Consider the following 21,456-nt stretch of genomic DNA (forward strand, 5'->3'; position numbering starts at 1 on the left):
AGACCAGCAGGGCATCATGGACAATGTGGTTTTATGCACAGCCCTGCTGGATGCCATGGGGCCACAGGAGGGAGCTGCAGGGAGGACTGAGGGCTTCTTCGTGCCCTGTGACCCGGAGGTTCGTCATAGGAAGAGCGACGGACTTCGGGTTGAAGAAAGAACTTTTACCTGACCGGAAGTGATTGAGAATCACATGGACTGGAGATAGGGAACACTTCCGGGTCAGGGAATATAAAAGGACTGTGGGAGCTCCCAGACGGGGAGCTGAGTTGGGAGGCAGGGTGGCTAAGCGTCTGAGAGTTAGGAGGATTGTTATTGGTTTATTTGTGATTGTTTATTGAGAATTGTGGAGAGGAGCGTGCTTTGTGCACATTATTATTATAATAAATATCATTATTGGACTTTACCTGGTGTCTGACGTGGTGTCTGAGGGTGCAAGGGTGCGAGCATACCCTTAATCTGTCACAATATATATATATATATATATATATATATATATATATATATATATATATATATATATATATATATATACAGTATATATATATATATATATAAAACCAATAACAAAAGATACATCCATCCTGTGGTTTTGCTTCGGATGCAGAACTGAGAGACCTCAATCATTCAGAAGTTTAATACATGCTGCATACACAGGTCTCAAAACTATCGAGTCCACAGGTTTGAGAGCAGGAACCAAAAGGAACTGAAATCGACATGAGGGGTATGTAATGTAGGCGTTAGTACACAGGGGAGTGGCTCCTCGAAAGTGGGCGGAGTAAAGGAGACACCATTGACAAGGGTGTCATCTTACGGGCCTCAGAATGTCTCAGGTCCCGTCCGAGGTTTTGGACTGTCTCACCTGCGGTTCGACTCTATTGGTCTTGGCTTGACAATAATGACTTTCAGTCTGCCAGTATTGTCCTTTTTCTGTCCCATGTCTATCTCTTGGTGCTCACATAATTTAATTTGTCATTGTACTGACATTATGTTTATGATGTTAAAATTAGAATATTCCTAGAAAACTACCACAGACAAGTTAAGAATGCATAAAGGAGACAAGTTTAGTGATGAAATTTGAACCTGGTCTCCTGGAGCTGTGAGCCAATAGCACTAATCATCGTGACTCTGAGCCAATCCTCCATATTCATAAAAGAAATAATAAAACTGCTTACACCAAAACACATTATTTTTGTATGCTTTTGTACTAAGTTGTTAAGCAGATTTGATAAGTACAAAATGCTGTTCTCCTACTGTACTTTCACAGCACACGCATTTATTGTGGGCATATTTTTCTGAAGACTCACCATTATGTAAATTCAGTTAATATAAATTTGCAAGACGGTGTTGGATGTATTGCCATATATGATTTCAGCCTTAGCTTGAATCACTTAAATCCATTACAGCCGAGAGAGAGATTTCATTTCAATCCAGACACGCAAATGCAGAAAAGTGTGATTAGTCTCAAGCTGCTGATAGCATTTTTAACAAAAGGCATATGACTGTAGAATTCATTTTCTTTTCTTAATCATGTACTGTGTGTTGTTTTATTTAGCATTTTTATCTTGGACTGCATTCCAGAAAGTCATGGTAAATATATGGGCAGCCAGTGAGAACAAAAAGAAAAAAAAAAACTGTTTGTAGTAAATATAAATATGAGGTGTGTGACAACGATATCAGCGTGGAAGGCAGTAGGAGAAGAAATTAAAAAATACCTTTAGCCTTGGATCAAATTTACAAACTTTGACTGTAAGAATATTGTTTTAAAAAATAACTTACATATTCATTCCTACATGTGTCAGTCTTAATATTGTATGTCCACCTTTCCATTAGTTTACTGAACCCGCCCAGCCATCCGTTCACTGATCCTACTTAATCCGATTTTTCTGCACCGCATGGGTTTCCTCCAGGTTATCCCGTTTCTTCCCATCTCCCAAAGGCGTGCATGTCAGCTCGATTATATACATACATTCTCAAACCGGCTTAATCCAATTCAGGGTCGCACGGGGGCCACAGTCATTCCCAGCAGTATTGGCATAAGGTGGGAAACAGTACTAGGGTGTGGGTTGTGCCTTGCCAGTCTTACATGGGGCACCCACATTCGCCCACATCAGGGGCGATTTAGAGATGCCAGTTACTCCAACTGACACTTTTTTGTGGAAGGGCAGAAAGGTGGCTCAGGGGTAGTGCTGGTGCCTCATGGTATGGAGACCGGGGGTTCATTTCCCACGTCCTCCATGCATGGAGTTTAGACTTTCTATTTGTGTGTATGTGTGGGGGTTTCCTTCGGGTGGTCCTCTTTCCTGTCACAGTCTAAAGACATGAAGGTTATGTGAATTGGCGATCCTAAATTGGCCTGGGTGTGAGTGGATGCATGTGTGTATTTGCCCTGTGATGGATTGACACTCATTCCAGGGTTTGTTCCTGCGTTGTGTCCTATGCTAAATAGGATAGGCTCCAGCAGACCCCCATGACCCTGTTCAGAACTAAGTGGGTTAGAAAATGATGGACTGACTGTTTTGGGGAAGTGGGAGAAAAATTATTAGTGGTAATGATAAAGAGGCATGTAGGCTCCAAATAGACATTGGCTGGCTTTGGGATCTGAATTCCAGAATGATGGATAGTTAGTGATGAGTGAGCATGCTCAGCCGAACATGTGTTCGGCTCGAGCATTGCTATGCTCGGAGCATGGCGCTACTCGAACGAGCACCACATTTGCTCGTGCGCCATGCTCGAGTCTCCGCCCTGCATGTTTCGCGGGTTGGAGACAGCCAATCAAGGGGCAGGTAAGTACTACCCTCACTGTAATGCCAGTAGCCAAGTCAGGTACTGGAATTACAGTGATTGGCTGGCCGGAACACGTCATCGAGTGCTATACAGAGCATCAGCTCACCTGCAGGCACTCCCATATCATGTTTTAGAGTGTCAGCTCACCTGCAGGCACTGGCATATAATGTTTTAGAGCATCATTTTTCCTGTAAAATGTATTTTTTTGGGGGTTTTTGGGCGTGTTTTTGTCAGTCTGTAAAAGTGGCGTACAACTCCGACAAACTGGTTCCCAGCAGCGATTTGGGAGTCCAAGATGCATCCAGACATCGTCCGCATGCTGTTCCCGGTCCATTTGGGTGGTGTTTCTGTCACTTTCTGACCTTTTCTAATGGACCAGGCACCCTCCCCTCTTCAGAGCAGGGGGTGCCTGGTTGTCTCCCATTGACTTACATTATACTCGGGTGTTCGGTAGAGCACACGAACATCACGATGTGTTCGGACTGAACAACCGAACACCCGAACACTTTGGTGCTCGCTCATCACTATGGATAGTACAACACCCATTGAGGGGTTCCTCAAGACTGATTAGTGACTTTAGTGAAATAGCAGGTTTGAATAAGTGATGGTGTCCACTTTCTTCTACGCCAGACAAGCACTGGCACCCCATGACTGTGTTTAAACTTTAACTGTACTGTTACAGGTGGCCATTTCCTAAGCAAGGCAGAAACCTACCATGGATATGATGTCAATCCATCACAGGTTCCACTCACACACACACACACGCGTTTGCAATGAATTAAACGAAAATGTACAGTGGATTGAGAAAGAATTTAGACCCCTTCACTTTATGCACACTTTGTTGTATTGTAAAATTACATTTACAATCGATAAAATTCCCATTTTTGCACCTCAGTCTACACTCAGTAATGGCAAACCTGCTGTCAGAAAGATTTGGAATTTTATTAAAAATGGAAAAAAAGTGAAATTTCTCATTCATAGACATATCTAAACCCTTAATTCATAACTTTGTAGAAGTCCCATTAGCAACAATTCAAGCTTCAGGTCTTCTTGGGTACATCTCTACAAAACATACAGCATTGTTTTTGAAAAAGCAGTACAAAGAAAAACACAACCCACAAAATCCCATTTTATTTCCCGTGGACAACATAAAAAAGTAGCCTAATTGGCTGAAGAAAACTGTGAACCGGGCAATACTGAGTGGGAGGTGTGGAACATTGGGTAGGTTTCTTTTATCAAACATTTCTGATTTGAAAATAATAGGTAAGTAACATTTGAAACATAATTGTTCATAAGATGCAAAAAAAAAAAAAACATCCGCAGGGTATTTATTGCTTTGTTTAGTTTGCTTTGAAAGTCGACGGTGTGAAACGCAACTGAACAAAGTAACGAATCAGGCCAAGAGTGTTAAAACGCCTTTGAACATTAATCCACAATAAGGACTGTACCTATTCACTTATATATCGGTATATTTTAAGTGTGTTTTGATATATCCATCCATCCATCCATCCATTATCCAACCCGCTATAACCTAACTACAGGATCACGGGGGTCTGCTGGAGCCAATCCCAGCCAACACAGGGCGCAAGGCAGGAAACAAACCCCAGGCAGGGTGCCAGCCCACTGCAGGGCACACACACACACACCGAGCACACACTCGGGACAATTTTGAATCGCCAATGCACCTAACCTGCAGGTCTTTGGACTGTGGGAGGAAACCGGGGCACCCGGAGGAAACCTACGCAGACACGGGAGAGAACATGCAAACTCCACGCAGGGAGGACAAATCCGGGTCTCCTAACTGTGTGGCAGCAGCGCTACCCACTGTGCCACCGTGCCACCCGTTTTGATATATTATTTATTATATTTGGTGTTTAATTTACTCATTCATAGACTAGACAACTAGAATTTATTTCTAATTAGTTGCTTAACATTTTTTTTCCTTAACTCTTTTGTGAAACACTTTGAGCTACACGCGTTGTATGAAAATGTGCTATAGAAATAAATGTTGTTATAAATATTCTCCACTGTCACAGCCAAAAAAAAGATAAATTTTACTCAATTTGGCTAAAATGGATAGAATCTTGCTTCACATACAAGAAAATAAAGAATTCATTTAAAGGAAATCACGGACAATTGCTGCTCCGGAATCACTGCTGTCGGTCTTCAAGTGCACATTTTAGGGGAGGTCAGGGAACACGAGGTAGAGCGGCATGTTGTACAAATCCTCTTTTATTTTCTGCATGGTTACAGTTCAGTTTAATACCTCGTGCCCTTTTGTACTTTGTTACTCCAGAGGCAGCTAAACCAGGCTATGTCCATCTATAAAAGACTGTTTTGCTGGAGGCTATACATCTCCAGTATGGTGTACAGCAAATCTCAGTGCATTTTAATATTAAATATTTAAATCTGGGAATGGGTCCATCCAAATCCCAAGATCTTTTTCTTAGAGCCAAACACGAGAAGGCATGTTCACTGTTACCTTTTGTTCAGCAGTCTTGGGCCTTTGGGTGTTTGTATGTCTTTGGAAAATACGATGACAGAAATCAGGGACAAAGAAAAGATGTGACCCATTTGTGAAGAAACAAAAATAGCAGCGCCATTAACAAGAAAACAAAAGAAGAGCAATAACTGACTGCACGATGCACAATTCACTTGCAGTAACAATTCAGGAACAACACAATTTAAAAGAAGGTTTTTTTTTTTGGTCTAACAGTCGAGAGTATTGTTTTCAGAACCAATTATGCATATTATATATCAAAAGACAATGGAGTTCCTTACTGTGATACAAATAATGCTACATGCAAATGGAGCTGGGAGCACGGACAGTACATTTATCATGGTTTATTAGAAATTGTGTCTTTTTTTGGTGCATTTAACGTAATCCTTATAAGACAAATCACACACTTCAGGCAAATCCTAAATTATATGTGGTATGGTAGTGTAGTCGGCAGTGCACACAAACACATTCAAGCATAGAGGGCCAGTTTTAGGGAGCTTATATGCATTTGTTTTTGGAACAGCAAGGTGGGGCAGATCTTCAAAGAACCTGAGTTCAAATCCTTCCCTGACCAGGCGTAATAAGTTTATATGTTTAATATGCCACTGTGCATGCTCTGTACAAAAAATATTTTATAAATCTGCTTCTTCTCACATGTATAGCTAACACAAGGCCAGATTTAGCACACAGGGGCTCGTCATTTAGAACTGCTAGGCAAGCATTAGAAGGGACAGCTACGAAAATGGGCATTGTATACTATATCTGTGTGTTAGAGTCAGCATAAATTTGAATTCTCTCCTTGCCTTGTTTGCAATGGCATGATTTACCTAAGTAAGGGCCTACACATGGAGAAAGAGTATAAAGCCTTGGCACATTACCCGACACACCGGGGAAGCCGATGGACGGATGGGAAATCCTGAAAATCCTTCCTGCACAGTGACGAAAATGGCAGACTGTATACATCGAACTCCCACTTCGGTAATTATCTTGCCGTTGGCTTCCTTTCGTCTGTTATGCCGCGTAAATTGTCATTAAAGAAAGTAGAGAAAAGCCAAGCAAAATGAAACCTTTTATTGGCTAACTAAAAAGATTACAATATGCAAGCTTTCCAGGCAACTCAGGCCCCTTCTTCAGGCAAGATGTAATCATCAAGATGTAAGGGGCCTGAGTTGCCTCGAAAGCTTGCATATTGTAATCTTTTTAGTTAGCCAATAAAAGGTGTCATTCTGCTTGGCTTTTCTCTACATTCATAATGACTAACACGGTACAACACCCTAGTACATTACAACAACAACAACAACATTTATTTATATAGCACATTTTCATACAAACAGTAGCTCAAAGTGCTTTACATATTAAAGAATAGAAAAATGAAAGACACAATTATAAAACAAAATAAATCAACATTAACATCGAATAAAAGTAAGGTTCAATGGCCAGGGGGACAGAAAAAACACCAGACGGCTGGAGAAAAAATAAAATCTGTAGGGATTCCAGACCATGAGACCGCCCAGTCCTCCCCTCATTAAAGAAAGCGAAATTATTTTCTCTTATGTGAGTTCTTACCGCTATATCACTATGGGAGGGATATCGCCACGTTTATATTATATCTACAGTAGGCTATATAGTTTCTGGTTACTCAAGACGCCGCAATTAAAAAGAACTTATTCCAACCAGGGATCTAGCCCCCTAGAGGAAAACACCAGGGTCTCTGTGGGGTTTGCACATTCTTCCCAGGTTCTTTACAGAGAGCACTCAGGCACTGATCCATCTATCTCAAGAAGTTTTTCGTCACACAGAGAAGTAGACACACATGAAATAAGTTACCAAGTAGTTTGACAGTAGGACTATAGGGACATTAAAAATATGATTTAGTGGATAGGACTGACAACCTTTGCTGGGCTGAATGCCCTGTTTTCAACTAAAATTTTTCTTAACTGTCCTAAATTTCTGAAAAACCAGGGAACAAACCCTGGCTGTAACATAAGAAAGATCTTTAGTATTTATACCCACTGGGGTTAATTCAAATAGAGAGGTGCCAACATTGACTGTGCTCATGTAGGTAAGTCAGCATGATCTGCTTAACACTCTTTTATCTTTTTTTTTAAAGTGGTGCTAGGACCTGTTTATTTGAGAATGTACTGGCACGGCTTATTTGCAGGTCCATCCCATACCTTGACTTTCCTTCTTTTTAATTTCTTTTCCGACATGTTCCTTTTATTTGTTAATTTTTTTTTCTCTGGTTTACTTTAAGATTTGGCTCAAGGGGGTGGGGCCTCAAGTTAATATTAAGTCATTGTTATGGCAGAATTCTTCCAGATTTCTTGAAGAATTCCTTCAGTTTCAGGGTGAATCACACACTCCAAGGACACCACTGTAAATGAAGCGGATATGCACCTAGGACTAAAGCCAGGAAGCACCTTTTTACACAAAGGCTTGTGGGAATCTGGAGCAAACTACCAAGAAATGGAGTTGAAGCAGAAACCTATAGAAATTTCAAGAAGAATCTGGATGTGATACTGGAACAACGTAGCTATTAGCTAAACAAACAGGTTTGATGGACTAAATGGTCTCGTTTGATAAATTTATTATGTTCTGTAGTTTTAAGTCCTATAAAATTAGCTTCTGCAACCTTAGTTCTCTGCCTAGGCATTGAATAGTTTCATCTTTTCTTTCATCTTCTTTTCCTCCAAATTCAGTTTAGTATTAGTTACCCAAAACAAACAAATTTATTTGCCATCATTTTCTGGTGTTGAATTTTTTTGTCTGGCTATTGGTTGTTGAATTTCGGTTTGCATTTAGGAATTAATTGACAAACTTCCTGTATATTTGGTTTAATTCAGTTTGTTTTTTAAAGTTTGTCTTCTCCTTTTTGTAGTATCTGTATGTATGTATGTATGTGTACATACATACGCATACACATGCGGATTCCAAAAAAGTTGGGACACTAAACAAATTGTGAATAAAAACTGAATGTAATGATGTGGAGATGGCAAATGTCAATATTTTATTTGTAATAGAACGTAGATGACAGATCAAATGTTTAATCCGAGTAAATGTATCATTTTAAAGGAAAAATATGTTGATTCAAAATTTCACGGTGTCAACAAATCCCAAAAAAGTTGGGACAAGTAGCAATAAGAGGCTGGAAAAAGTAAAGAGCTGGAAGACCAATTAACACTAATTAGGTCAATTGGCAACATGATTGGGTATAAAAAGAGCTTCTCAGAGTGGCAGTGTCTCTCAGAAGCCAAGATGGGTAGAGGATCACCAATTCCCACAATGTTGCACAGAAAGATAGTGGAGCAATATCAGAAAGGTGTTACCCAGCGAAAAATTGCAAAGACTTTGCATCTATCATCATCAACTGTGCATAACATTCAGAGAATCTGGAACAATCTCTGTGCGTAAGGGTCAAGGCTGTAAAACCATACTGGATGCCCGTGATCTCCGGGCCCTTAAACGACACTGCACCACAAACAGGAATGCTACTGTAAAGGAAATCACAGAATGGGCTCAGGAATACTTCCAGAAACCATTGTCAGTGAACACAATCCACCGTGCCATCCGCCGTTGCCAGCTGAAACTCTACAGTGCAAAGAAGAAGACATTTCTAAGCAAGATCCACAAGCTCAGGCGTTTTCACTGGGCCAGGTGTCATTTAAAATGGAATGTGACAAAATGGAAGACTGTTCTGTGGTCAGACAAGTCACGATTCGAAGTTCTTTTTGGAAATCTGGGATGCCATGTCATCCGGACCAAAGAGGACAAGGACAACCCAAGTTGTTATCAACGCTCAGTTCAGAAGCCTGCATCTCTGATGGTATGGGGTTGCATGAGTGCGTGTGGCATGGGCAGCTTGCATGTCTGGAAAGGCACCATCAATGCAGAAAAATATATTCAGGTTCTAGAACAACATATGCTCCCATCCAGACGTCATCTCTTTCAGGGAAGACCCTGCATTTTTCAACAAGATAATGCCAGACCACATTCTGCATCAATCACAACATCATGGCTGCGTAGGAGAAGGATCCGGGTACTGAAATGGCCAGTCTGCAGTCCAGATCTTTCACCTATAGAGAACATTTGGCGCATCATAAAGAGGAAGGTGCGACAAAGAAGGCCTAAGACGATTGAACAGTTAGAGGCCTGTATTAGACAAGAATGGGAGAGCATTCCTATTTCTAAACTTGAGAAACTGGTCTCCTCGGTCCCCAGACGTCTGTTGAGTGTTGTAAGAAGAAGGGGAGATGCCACACAGTGGTGAAAATAACAACAACAACAACAACATTTATTTATATAGCACATTTTCATACAAACAGTAGCTCAAAGTGCTTTACATATTAAAGAATAGAAAAATGAAAGACATAATTATAAAAAATAAATCAACATTAATATCGAATAAGAGTAAGGTTCAATGGCCAGGGGGGACAGAAAAAACAAAAAAACTCCAGACGGCTGGAGAAAAAATAAATAAATAATATAAAATCTGTAGGGAAAATGGCCTTGTCCCAACTTTTTTGGGATTTGTTGACACCATTACATTCTGAATCAACATATTTTTCCCTTAAAATGATACATTTTCTCAGTTTAAACTTTTGTTACGTGATTTATGTTCTATTCTGAATAAAATATTAGAAGTTGGCACCTCCACATCATTGCATTCAGTTTTTATTCACGATTTGTATAGTGTCCCAACTTTTTTGGAATCCGGTTTGTATATCTATATATATATATATATTGTCACGCTTGGGTCACAGATTTGCACAGAGACACAGGAGGTCGTAGAAACAAAAAGGATTTTTATTCAAACACTGCAAACACATGAGCTTAAACGTGCTCCATGACAAGTCAGAGATGACAGTTCTGCTAGGAGCAGAGAGAGATAAAAGCAAACAATCAATTCCAAAACTGACAGGCGCTGCGCAAGGCTTATAAGTCGGCGGAGTACCGCTGAGCTTGTATTACGCGTTATAGTGCAAGGATAAGGAGCAATGTGAGGGTGGTAGTCAGTGTTTCAGGGTTTGTGGTTTTCCCAGGGGCGTCTGTATCTATTTGGGGTGCGATCAGCCCTCCAGCTCACTATATATATATATATATATGAAGGTCTGACCATCTGTCATACATTACATGCAAACTACTGGAGCTAAATTCATGATATTGGTTTTGATTGAAAGCTTATGACCTGATACGTACTGGTGTGACAAAAAATGAGAGATAAAGACAACCTTGCCAAACTGACCTGAGCTAGTGGGTGATAGGTGAACAAAAGTGATATGGTGGAAAGAAAAAGAAGATCAGCAACATCTGCAGAGGGTCAAGCAAACTGCAGAGGCTGAAGATGTGAAAAGAAGGGTGTAAGAAAGGCGCTATATTGCTCCTGACCCGACACAGACTTGACACAGGAGGCATGTATAAAATAAAAGACCTTTATTTTTCTTTAGCTGGAGGGCACGTCTTTCCCGTACTCCCTCCAGCCACAACACAGTCCCAAGGACAAATAAACCACACCAGCACTATCCTCTCTTGCACCACCACTCCTCCACAAGCTTAGTCTTCCTCCTCCCGACTCTGGCCACTGAGTCGTTGGCTCCCTTTTTTCAGGCACCCAGAAGTGCTACAGTTGGTTGATTATCGCCATCTGGCTGCACTTCTGAGTAAAGTGAAACCAGTGCCCTAAAGCACCCCCAGGCGGCGCCTGTGGAAGCCCACAGAGCTGCACAGAACTCCAACCCCCATGAAGCCCTGCGGGAGTTTAAGGCACTGTTACAACCCAGGGATGCTGCCATCTAACGTCCAGGGGGAGATACGGGGCTTCCCACCCTTGTCCCCCTGGCAGATGTGGTGAAGGGGCGTCCTGGCCAGGCATGGGCCCCGGCCATCTGTCACAAGGATAATCAGGAAGAAGAAAAAGAAGACAATCAGCACCATCTGCTGAGTATCAACTGCAGGTTATAGAATGTGAGAATGAGAAAGACAGAGAAATGAATGCGACAGAGGGTCCATGTGTTTTATTAAATGCACACTCCTGGCAAGTCCATCTATTCATAATCCCCCAGGATATGGAACATATACCTTCAGTATAAGTATTTTGTTTATTGTTCTTTGAACCTGGCAAAGAGCTCTGTACAAGGAAAAAGTAAAAAGAAGTTCAGCAACATCTGATGGATGTCAAGCACGTCACAGAAGTTGCTTAACACAGAGCAAGTGAGCAGCATTGACAAAGTTGGATAGTTCAGCTTGCTCTTTATGAAACACCTGGTATCATAGGTCAACATGTTTCACTAGTTAAATACAATATAATAAAGACTGCAGAAGTGAAGAGGTCTGAATACATTTGAATCCACTGTATTTTTAATAGATACTCTATGCATACAGTAAGCATTTATATTGTATATATATAGGGAGTGCTGTGCTGCACCATTTCCCTGCCAGAATAATGAAATGGAAGGACAGCTGGGAAGGAACTGAATCAACATCCTATATAAAGAGATACTCTAAATGAATAGATAATGGTGGAGAGTTGGTGTATCCAGGGCAGTTCCTCCCCCAAAATGGTAGATGCAGTGCTCCATTAGGGATACCCACAGGGAGGTATGTGAATCATAGTTCTGAGGAAAAAACCCTGTCAGGGTCCTTAGCTTCCACCAGGGGATACTGCAGGGAGAGGGACTCCCTGTTTCAGGAGGCTTCTGTCTGACCCAGAAGAGCTTCCCTTGGGCTATGCCGTAGTACTGGAAGTACCCCCAGGTCTGACATAAAAGTGAGCCATCCAGCCTCCTCCAGTGAGTTGGAGTCCGGAGGCAGAAGGCAAAGCTCACCTGGAGGAGGAAAAGGAGAAAAGGAGGAGTAGTTATTGGAAAAATGTGGAATTTGTTGGCGAAAGGTACTTATATATATATATATATATACATATACAGTATATTGTCACACACGCGCGCTTAGAAGACAGCCAACAAGCCTTAAGGTGAGTGGAATGCCGCAAGACAAGGGGTTGATAATGAGCACTAACTCCTCTCTCTATATTTCTACAGACCGCAAGAGGTAAAATAAAACATTATTCCAGTCCTCCAAAATGGCCACCAGGCATCCCAGAATTCCTTCAGCATCGTCACTTCCAGCTTTCCTTGATGACATCAATATCATCTCCCAGAACCCATCGTCATTCTCCACCCCTCGATGATATTGCTTCCGCACCCTGTAGCTGTCATCTTCTGCCACGTCAGTCCATCTCTCCAGCTTGTCTATATAAACCCGGACATTATACGGGGCTATTCCCCAACACTTTGTGGAGTGTATTTATTCAAAATAAATATTCATTATTACAATATATATATAATATATATATTGTAGTAAATATATGAATGAAGACGCAGGGCAAAACCAAATGCTTGGTGTGCCAACTGAACAAAATCTTGTTTAACAAAACAAAAACATAAGAAAATTAATGAAAACATACACCTCAAAGCCCCATTTGGAACATACTGATTGATTGATTGATTGATTGATTGATTGATTTGGCTCTATCCTCTACTAATTTACCCTTTACCATAAGAAGGTGACAATTTCCAGTTACATTAGCCTTTGCCATAACAATTAATAAAGCTCAAGGGCAAACCTTAGAAAAAGTTGCCATTTACTTGCCAGAGCCAGTATTCAGCCACGGTCAGCTATATGTTGCATTATCAAGAGTTAGAAGTTTTACAGATGTTGTTGTCAACGTTGTAAATGGTCCTGAACAAGAGTGTTTACAAAAAATGTTGTCATTAATGAAATTTTATTGAAAAATTTCCTGAGGTAAAAAAATAAAAACATTTTCCTAAATATCATCTTCTTCAGATATTGTGTATTACAGATTGTTATAAAGTTTTACACTAAGGCAATATTAATTATACTAACTGTATTGTCATATACATTTCTATTTTATTTTTAATATTATTTTACTTTAGGCTTCTTGCAAAAAAATTAATTCAACAAACAGAATGAGGTCAAGGTCTCGTGCCATTTAATATAGACTGTTCCTACCAATGTTTATGCAATACTGTTCTAGCGCCCGTTATTGTAACGGGCTCAATGTCTAGTATAAACATAAAATACAATTTCATCCCATGCTAGTCTGAATCTAATTGGTTTCAGGGGCTGTCACATTGAAATAACTGAGGTTTTGGGGGAACTCATATTCACTACATCTTGAAGCCCTCAAAACTGACCAGGATTTTGGAAGTAAAGGAATAGTCAAAGGTCTCGTGTTTTATTTTAGAAATGGAAAGAAGAAAATCCAGTCCGACAGGATTGTTAATAAAGCAGCAGTAGTGATGAGCTGACATTTCCTTGTTGGATTTGGCAAAGTTTAGGAGGGATGTAACAAAACCTTAAAACACAGGAGATCATTTTACCTTTTGATCAACACCAAAGTGCAAACTCAAATTGTTAGTCAAGACCAAAAACGAAATCTGTTTAGAAGTGTTCAAGTAATTGTTCCTATGGGTGCAGTGGTGGCTCTGAGGCTCGGGATCTGCACTGGCAGTGGGAAGGTTGCTGGTTCAAATCCCATAAATGCCAGAAGTGATTCCACTCCATTGGGCCCTTGAACAAAGCCCTTAACCTGCAATTGCTCCGTCCTGGGTATGATGTTAACCCGCATCCAGCCCTGCATGTAGGCCCTCCAACGTGCAGGGAAAACTTGGAGGTTGGTGGCAGGATTGGCACTCCAGCCACCATAAAAATACCTCACACTGTTCCAATCCATCTGAACAAACCGTATTATGTGATATCATCTACTGTTGAATTCTGCTCTGTACTTGTAAGATTTCTATGACATTATTATATTGTATTGAGGAGTATTTGCTTACAGAGCTCCCGAGTCCGCAGTGTTTAGTGTTAATCTTTGTTCGTCTTTGTTAACTAGTATAAGTAGAAAAGTAGATTTAAGTGATAGTAGTACGCAGACATACATTTACGAGCGCAAATCCTGCTAGATTTCCAAAGAAACTGCGCCGAAATACCCAGTGAGGTGACTGAGACGCTCCGCAGCCTTTGCTTACTTCGGCAGCCTGAGAAGCTGAGTTGGCGAAAACGCAAGCGCAGAGATCGGAAACAGAAACGAGGTAAACGCGGCGGTGTTCGCACAAGGCTAAAAACTAACCCCACCAGACCTGCGATACCGTCTATTCTGCTTGCGAACGTCCGATCGCTGGACAACAAGCTGGATTATATAAAGCTGCAGCGGGCCAAGCAGTGGGAAATGAGAGACTGCTGCATCTTTATTTTCACTGAGACATGGCTCCAGGAAAACATTGCAGACTCGGCAATCCAGCTAGACGGACTGACCATCTTCCGAGCGGACAGAGACGCCTCTTTGTCCGGTAAGACCCGCGGGGGCGGACTGTGTGTTTATGTGAACAGAGAGTGGTGTACGAACGCTGCCTCAGTTGCGCGACACTGTTCCCCGCTGATAGAGGTTTTATCAGTAAGGTGTCGGCCTTTCTACCTGCCGAGGGAATACAGTTGCGTGATGGTGGTGGCGGTCTACCTCCCGCCTAGCGCAAATGCTAACCAGGCGCTAGCGGAACTCTACGAGATCATCAGCAAACTGCAAACGACGCACCCCGAGGCATTTTTCATTATTGCTGGAGACTTCAATCATGCCAACTTGAAGTCATTTCTCCCAAAATTCTCCCAGAATGTGAACTTTGCAACTAGAGGGGGAAGCTGTCTGGACAATGTTTACACGAGCGCTCCTGACGCCTACAAGGCACTACCCCACCCTCACCTGGGCTGTTCAGATCATATCAGCGTTTTTATGGTTCCTGCATACAAGTCCCTGCTGAAGCGCACTAAACCAGCCCGCAAGAGCATCAGAGTGTGGCAGGTTGGTGCGGTTTCAGCTCTCCAAGACTGCTTCAATTGACAGACTGGGACATTTTCAGAGAGGCTGCTATGGATGGTGACTCCATCAATCTGGAGGAGTACACAGACTCTGTGACTGGCTACATCTCCAAATGCATAGAGGATGTTACTGTTACCAAGGATGTTACCACAAGAGCCAACCAAAAGCCCTGGATGACAAGAGAAGTGCACAAGCTGCTCAAGATCAGAAATGCAGCCTTCAGATCTGGAGACAAGGCCGCCCTTAGGGTGACCAGAGCCAACCTGTCTCGTGCTATAAGGAGAGCTAAGTGGGCATACGCAGAGAAGATCAACAAACAATTCAGCAGCACCAGAGACACACGTCGTATGTGGCAGGGTGTTCAGGCAATTACAAACTACAAGCCCAATCCACACAGCAGTGATGGTGATGCCTCCCTTCCAGATGAGCTGAACAACTTCTTTGCACGGTTTGAGGCACAGAACAAAGAGCCTGCGAGAAAAGCAACACCTCCCTCCACTGACCAAGCACTCTGTCTCTCCATAACAGATGTGAGGAGGACTCTATCCAGAGTCAATCCAAGGAAGGCTGCAGGACCTGACAACATACCTGGTCTTGTGCTCAAAGAATGTGCAAGTCAACTGGCTGGTGTCCTCACAGACATCTTCAACACATCTCTGAGCCAGTCGTCAGTCCCAACATGCTTCAAGTCGACCACCATCATACCAGTGCCAAAGAAGTCATCAGTGACATGCCTGAATGACTACCGACCAGTTGCACTCACACCAATCATAATGAAGTGCTTCGAAAGGTTAGTCATGTCACACATAAAGACTAATCTCCTGCCTCCCTTGACCCTCTTCAGTTTGCATACCGCTCAAACAGGTCAACTGAGGATGCCATATGCTCTGCCACTTCACATCTCCCTGACACATCTGGATAAAAAGACACATATGTCAGGATGCTATTCATAGACTTTAGCTCTGCCTTCAACACAATCATCCCTCCAAAGCTGGTTGTAAAACTGAGCAGGTTGGGCCTAAACACCACCCTCTGCAATTGGATCCTGGACTTCTTGACAGAGAGGCCCCAGTCAGTTCGGATGGGCTACAACACTTCCAGCATCATCACACTGAGCACTGGAGCACCGCAGGGCTGTGTGCTTAGTCCACTGCTCTTCACCCTGCTGACTCACGACTGCACAGCCACGCACAACACCAATCACATCATCAAGTTTGCGGATGATACGACGGTGCTGGGACTGATAAGCAGGGATGATGAAAGAGCATACAGAGATGAGGTGAAATGGCTGTCCGCATGGTGTGAAGACAACAATCTATCTCTCAATGTCGACAAAACAAAAGAGATAATCGTGGACTTCAGAAAATCACGTCCTGCCCACATCCCGCTCAGCATCAACGGTTTAGATGTGGAGATTGTTAGGAGTACCAAGTTCCTCGGTGTGCACTTAACTGAGGAACTTACGTGGACACATAACACCTCATCACTAATCAAGAAAGCCCAGCAGAGACTACACTTCCTGAGGCGGCTGAATCAAGCACGTCTTCCCCTTCCATCCTCACCATGTTCTACAGAGGCATCATAGAGAGTGTCCTGACCAGCTGCATCACTGTCTGGTATGGCAACTGCAACATATCCGACCGCAAGCGCCTGCAAAGGATAGTGAAGACAGCAGAGAACATTATTGGGGTGCCTCTCCCTTCACTACAAGACATATTTTACAAACGCTGTGTCCGCAAGGCCTGCAGCATTGTGCAGGACCCCTTACACCCCTCACATGGACTTTTCACACTTCTGCCATCCAAGAGAAGATATTGCAGCATCAAAGCCAAATCTGCGAGGCTGCAGGAGAGTTTTACCCCAAGCTGTTAGACTCCTTAACACCAGGCTGCCCCCTGGGACCTTCCACACGGCCTCAACCTCCTCTACAAAACAGAACTTTTATACATGAAAACCACTATCCTGCAAAGAACTGAAAATCTCATACTGACCTCTAAGGATTTATGAAACATTCTGACCTGTCATTGTTTACACACGTCTTAAACAACTATTATCATACACTGATAATTTCTGTATTATCTATATCTATTATTTATTATTTATTTACTTATTATATTACATATCTTACACATCAATATTGCTGCTACTTGTTTGTCCTATCTTTGCACAATGTCTTGTCTTGTTTGTTTGTGTTTTAATTATAAATTTTAAAATTTTTATTCTATTTTTAATTTACTATTTGCACATCTTGTTGTTACACTGTGGACCCTGAGCTTCGCAATTTCGTCTATCTGTATACTTGTATATGGTTGAGATGACAATAAAGTTCACTTTGACTTTGACTTTGACTTTGAACTGCCTTTCCCGAGGTTTCTTCCATTTTTTTTCCCTACAAGGATACTTTTTGGGAGTTTTTCCTTGTTTTCCTGAGAGGCTATCAAAAGGCAGGGCCTGTTAAAGCCCACTGCGGCACTTCTTGTGTGATTTTGGGCTATATAAAAATAAATTGGATTGTAAATTATAACTAGTGTGGTGCTGAGGTGTCACCCATTGCATGGCAGCACTCTGTGCTAATCTGGGATCCTAAAGTGGTTTGTCATGTGGTGGGAGCAACAACGTGCTCTATCAGCGCATGTTCCTAACCTCTTTCGTTCCTGTGGGGTGTTCGTTTTAAGTAGTTCTACAATTTAGACACTTGCTCATGTGTGCCACCATCTTTTACATCATGGTTTCCATGATGTCCTGCAATGGACTGACTCACTGTTTGGGGTTCATTCCAGTCCTGTGCAATGTCATCAGAATGATCTCAGCTCACCACAACCTTCAGTTGAATTAAGGAGACTGAACAATAGATGGGGTGGGGGTGTATTTACTGTTTTGACTAGGAGCTTAAACTGACTAAGCTGGTTAAAACATGAATGAATGATTTATTTATTTAAAAAGTGTTAACTTGTGAGATCAGGAAATATTTTATATGATGTGAACAGGAAGAAGAACTCTTGTAGGATTTCCAAACCCAACATGTGTTCTGATTTGCCCAAACTTTTGACTGAAAAATTCTGTTATATTAATCATTACCTTTCTAAAGTTTCAAGGCCAAACTCTATTAAAGGTGATGATATTTAAATTATCTTAGCCGGTCAGTGTTGTGAATATTACTATTTTTACCCTGTTTAGCATTCACGTACCATCTCTCTATATATATAAAATCCAACATATGTCTGTCCGCTTTTCACTGGCATTCTCTTTCCTCTCATATCTTGTCATCTAGACTCAATAACACAGTTTAAAACTGCCCTGAAAACTGAAATCTCTTCAAACTGGCATACCAATTATGAATTTAACACTGTTAGTGCCTGTTATCTTTGACTAGCTGTCCCCTGTGGCTCCGCCCACATGGTAGTAAAACAGGACAAACTTAAAAAATAAAATAAAATAAAAAATGTAATTCTGGGCAAACGGAAGGCAGGCACGCTCCAGTGTCCAACGTTGCCACTGTAGCTGATTATGTTCAGCTATGACGGGAGAGCGTCTCCTGCGTGGGGAGATAAGCAAGTTGTCCTGATAACAATCACAATAATCAGAAGAGCCCCACTCGCTTCCCCCTCCCCTCAGCCCGCAGCATCTTTCTCGGATTCACGCAAATAAATCGGTACCACAAGCAAACTATGATACTTAGCACGATGAGAGAAGTCGTAAAATCAACCAGAATGTTCAAGCAAATTATAGAAAAAAATCAGATCTAACTCCGTTAAGTACTTCCATCAATCCATTATCCAACCCACTATATCCTAAACTACAGGGTCATTGGGGTCTGTCTGCTGGAGCCAATCCCAGCCAACACAGGGCGCAAGGCAGGAAACAAACTCTGGGCAGGGTGCCAGCCCACCACAGTCCATTAAGTACTTCTCTTGTGAGAAGCGGATAGACTGACAGACATTGGATTTTATATATATACTTGCTGTACAAGCCCATGCTGTAAAAAGCCTGGGGTCCTAGAAACTATTGAAATCGTCAGAAAAAAAACTGAAATCTAGAGATTTTAGGTAATTAAAAGGAAATACTCTAGACATCTCTCTCCTAGGAGGATTAGTTTTGCCGATGTGCTCACATCACTTGTGCATTAGAAGCGGGAAGAAAAGTAAATGGGATATCGTTTTGCCAATGTTAGTGGCTAAGTGACTTTGTCTTTCTCCTGAGGTTTCATTTTGCTGACATGCTTGCCTCGCTTGTGTATTAGCAGCTAAGCGACTTTGTTTTTCTTCGGAGGTTTCGTTTTACGGTCATGCTAGTATTGCTTGTGTATTAGTGGTGCTAGGAAAAGTAAAACAGATACCATTTTGCCGATGTTAGTGGCTAAGCGACTTTGTCTTTCTTCGGAGGTTTCATTTTGCTGACGTGCTGGCCGTGATTGTGGATTAGTGACTAAGTGACTTTTCTGCTTCCTTGGAGGCGGAGCCCTTACCCCGACTCCACGTTTCACTTCCGGGCTAGACAGACACACACACTTGCAGGCGTAGACGTTTATATATAAGACAGATGTTTGCTACTACCTCTATACCTTATTGCTATATCATTTATCGTCCTCTTTGTTATTTATATCTTATTACTGTTGTTTAATTTCATTTTACGGTGACCTTGAGTGTTAAGAAAGGCGCCTATTAAATAAAATGCATTATTGTTGTTATTATTATTATTACCTGTAAGTCATAATATTTGTCTTTTCACCGTTTAGGAATTGGATGGATTATATGACATGCTGAAGGTCACACACTTTACTCAGAGGTGTGGATTTTACATCCCTAACCCTAACTCTAACCCTCTTAAGCACATTAATGGATTCAGAAGTTTACACTGAGACTGTTTTAGTTGGTAATAAATACAGCAGTGTGTTACCAAAATGCAATAAGTTGACCTCTACATGATCAGACTGTGGTAAACAGAGTAGCCGGTGAAATAATTTATAAGCAACAGTCCCAAAGTCTATTTTAGTTTCATCCAGCAATTCCTCAATGGCCTAATTGACTCAGCAATAATGGCCAGTGAACTTTTGATCCATTTAATACTTAATGACAGATTTGATTACAAATTAAGTCCGCTATTAGATGAGCTCATTGTCTAGCATTAGTGATGTCTGAAGTCAACAGTTTTATCGTGAAAGTTACAACCCGTCTATCGTTATTTGTTCCACTGACCTCACGTCATAAATAATATGTGCATTAGAGAGACCACCAGCAGACGCCTAAAATACAGAGAAGTAGAATAAAGCAAACATAAGCCACACACTTGAGTCGCTTCAGACTCTAATTGACAGTTAAAAATAAAAACTCACTAATTCCTGTGAGGTCACAATTTACCATCGTCTTGTTTAAGCTAAAGAAGAATTTGCTCTGCTTCAAGATCAAAGCTAACAAACTTTCTTATAATAACAATAACATTTTAGAATATGCAATTATGAAGCGTGTTTATCAAGACTAGCATTATTAATTAATCTAATGTGGGCGATGGGGAGTTAAAATCTTCAAAATAATGTAAATACAGATAAGACTGAAAATGAAACTCTTGAGCTTAACCAGCCTCATTGATTTGAAGAAGAAAGCTGCTCATCAGATTGTTTTAATGCATGCTTTTTTTAAATCTTGCTATATGCTGACCTAATTTATCGCAAAAAGTTCTATGGGTCATCCAGTTAAGCCATGGAACTTTCTGGTGCAATTTCAGAGTTTGATCAGTATGAGTCATTTTTAATTACAAGAGAAGTTACATTTCATAATTACCTAATGGTGTGCAGTATGCCTGCAGTGGAAAAAGAAAAACAGAGTCTGTCCAATTGATACTTAGAAAGCATCGACTGATGCAGGGGCTGCTGGGAAAGCAACTTCTATTATTATCTGATTTAGGGGACTGAATAAGGAAAATGAAATGGCTAATACGCGAGATATTATCCAGGTAGTCAGACTGCCGCTCATTGGTTACAATGCACACACCGTCCCCCTCCCTTCTTCCTTGATTTACCCCTCTGCTTACAAATCAAACAGTTCATGTGATAAAAGTGCACATTGCAGACTTTCTTTTAAGGCTACTTATATACATTTTCTAGGTGGTCGCCCCATTTCAGGGCACCATAATGCTCGGAAAAATTGGCGTCACAGGTGCTTGTGATCTCTCAGTTGTGTTTCATTGCTTCACAAGATACCTTGGCCTGCTTCTACCCTTAGGAGTCTGTAGTTGTTCAACATGAGAACAAGAGCTGTGCCAACGAAAGTCAAAGAAGACATTA

Source organism: Polypterus senegalus, chromosome 15, assembly GCF_016835505.1.
Source record: "Polypterus senegalus isolate Bchr_013 chromosome 15, ASM1683550v1, whole genome shotgun sequence".
Classification (NCBI taxonomy): Eukaryota; Metazoa; Chordata; class Cladistia; order Polypteriformes; family Polypteridae; genus Polypterus; species Polypterus senegalus.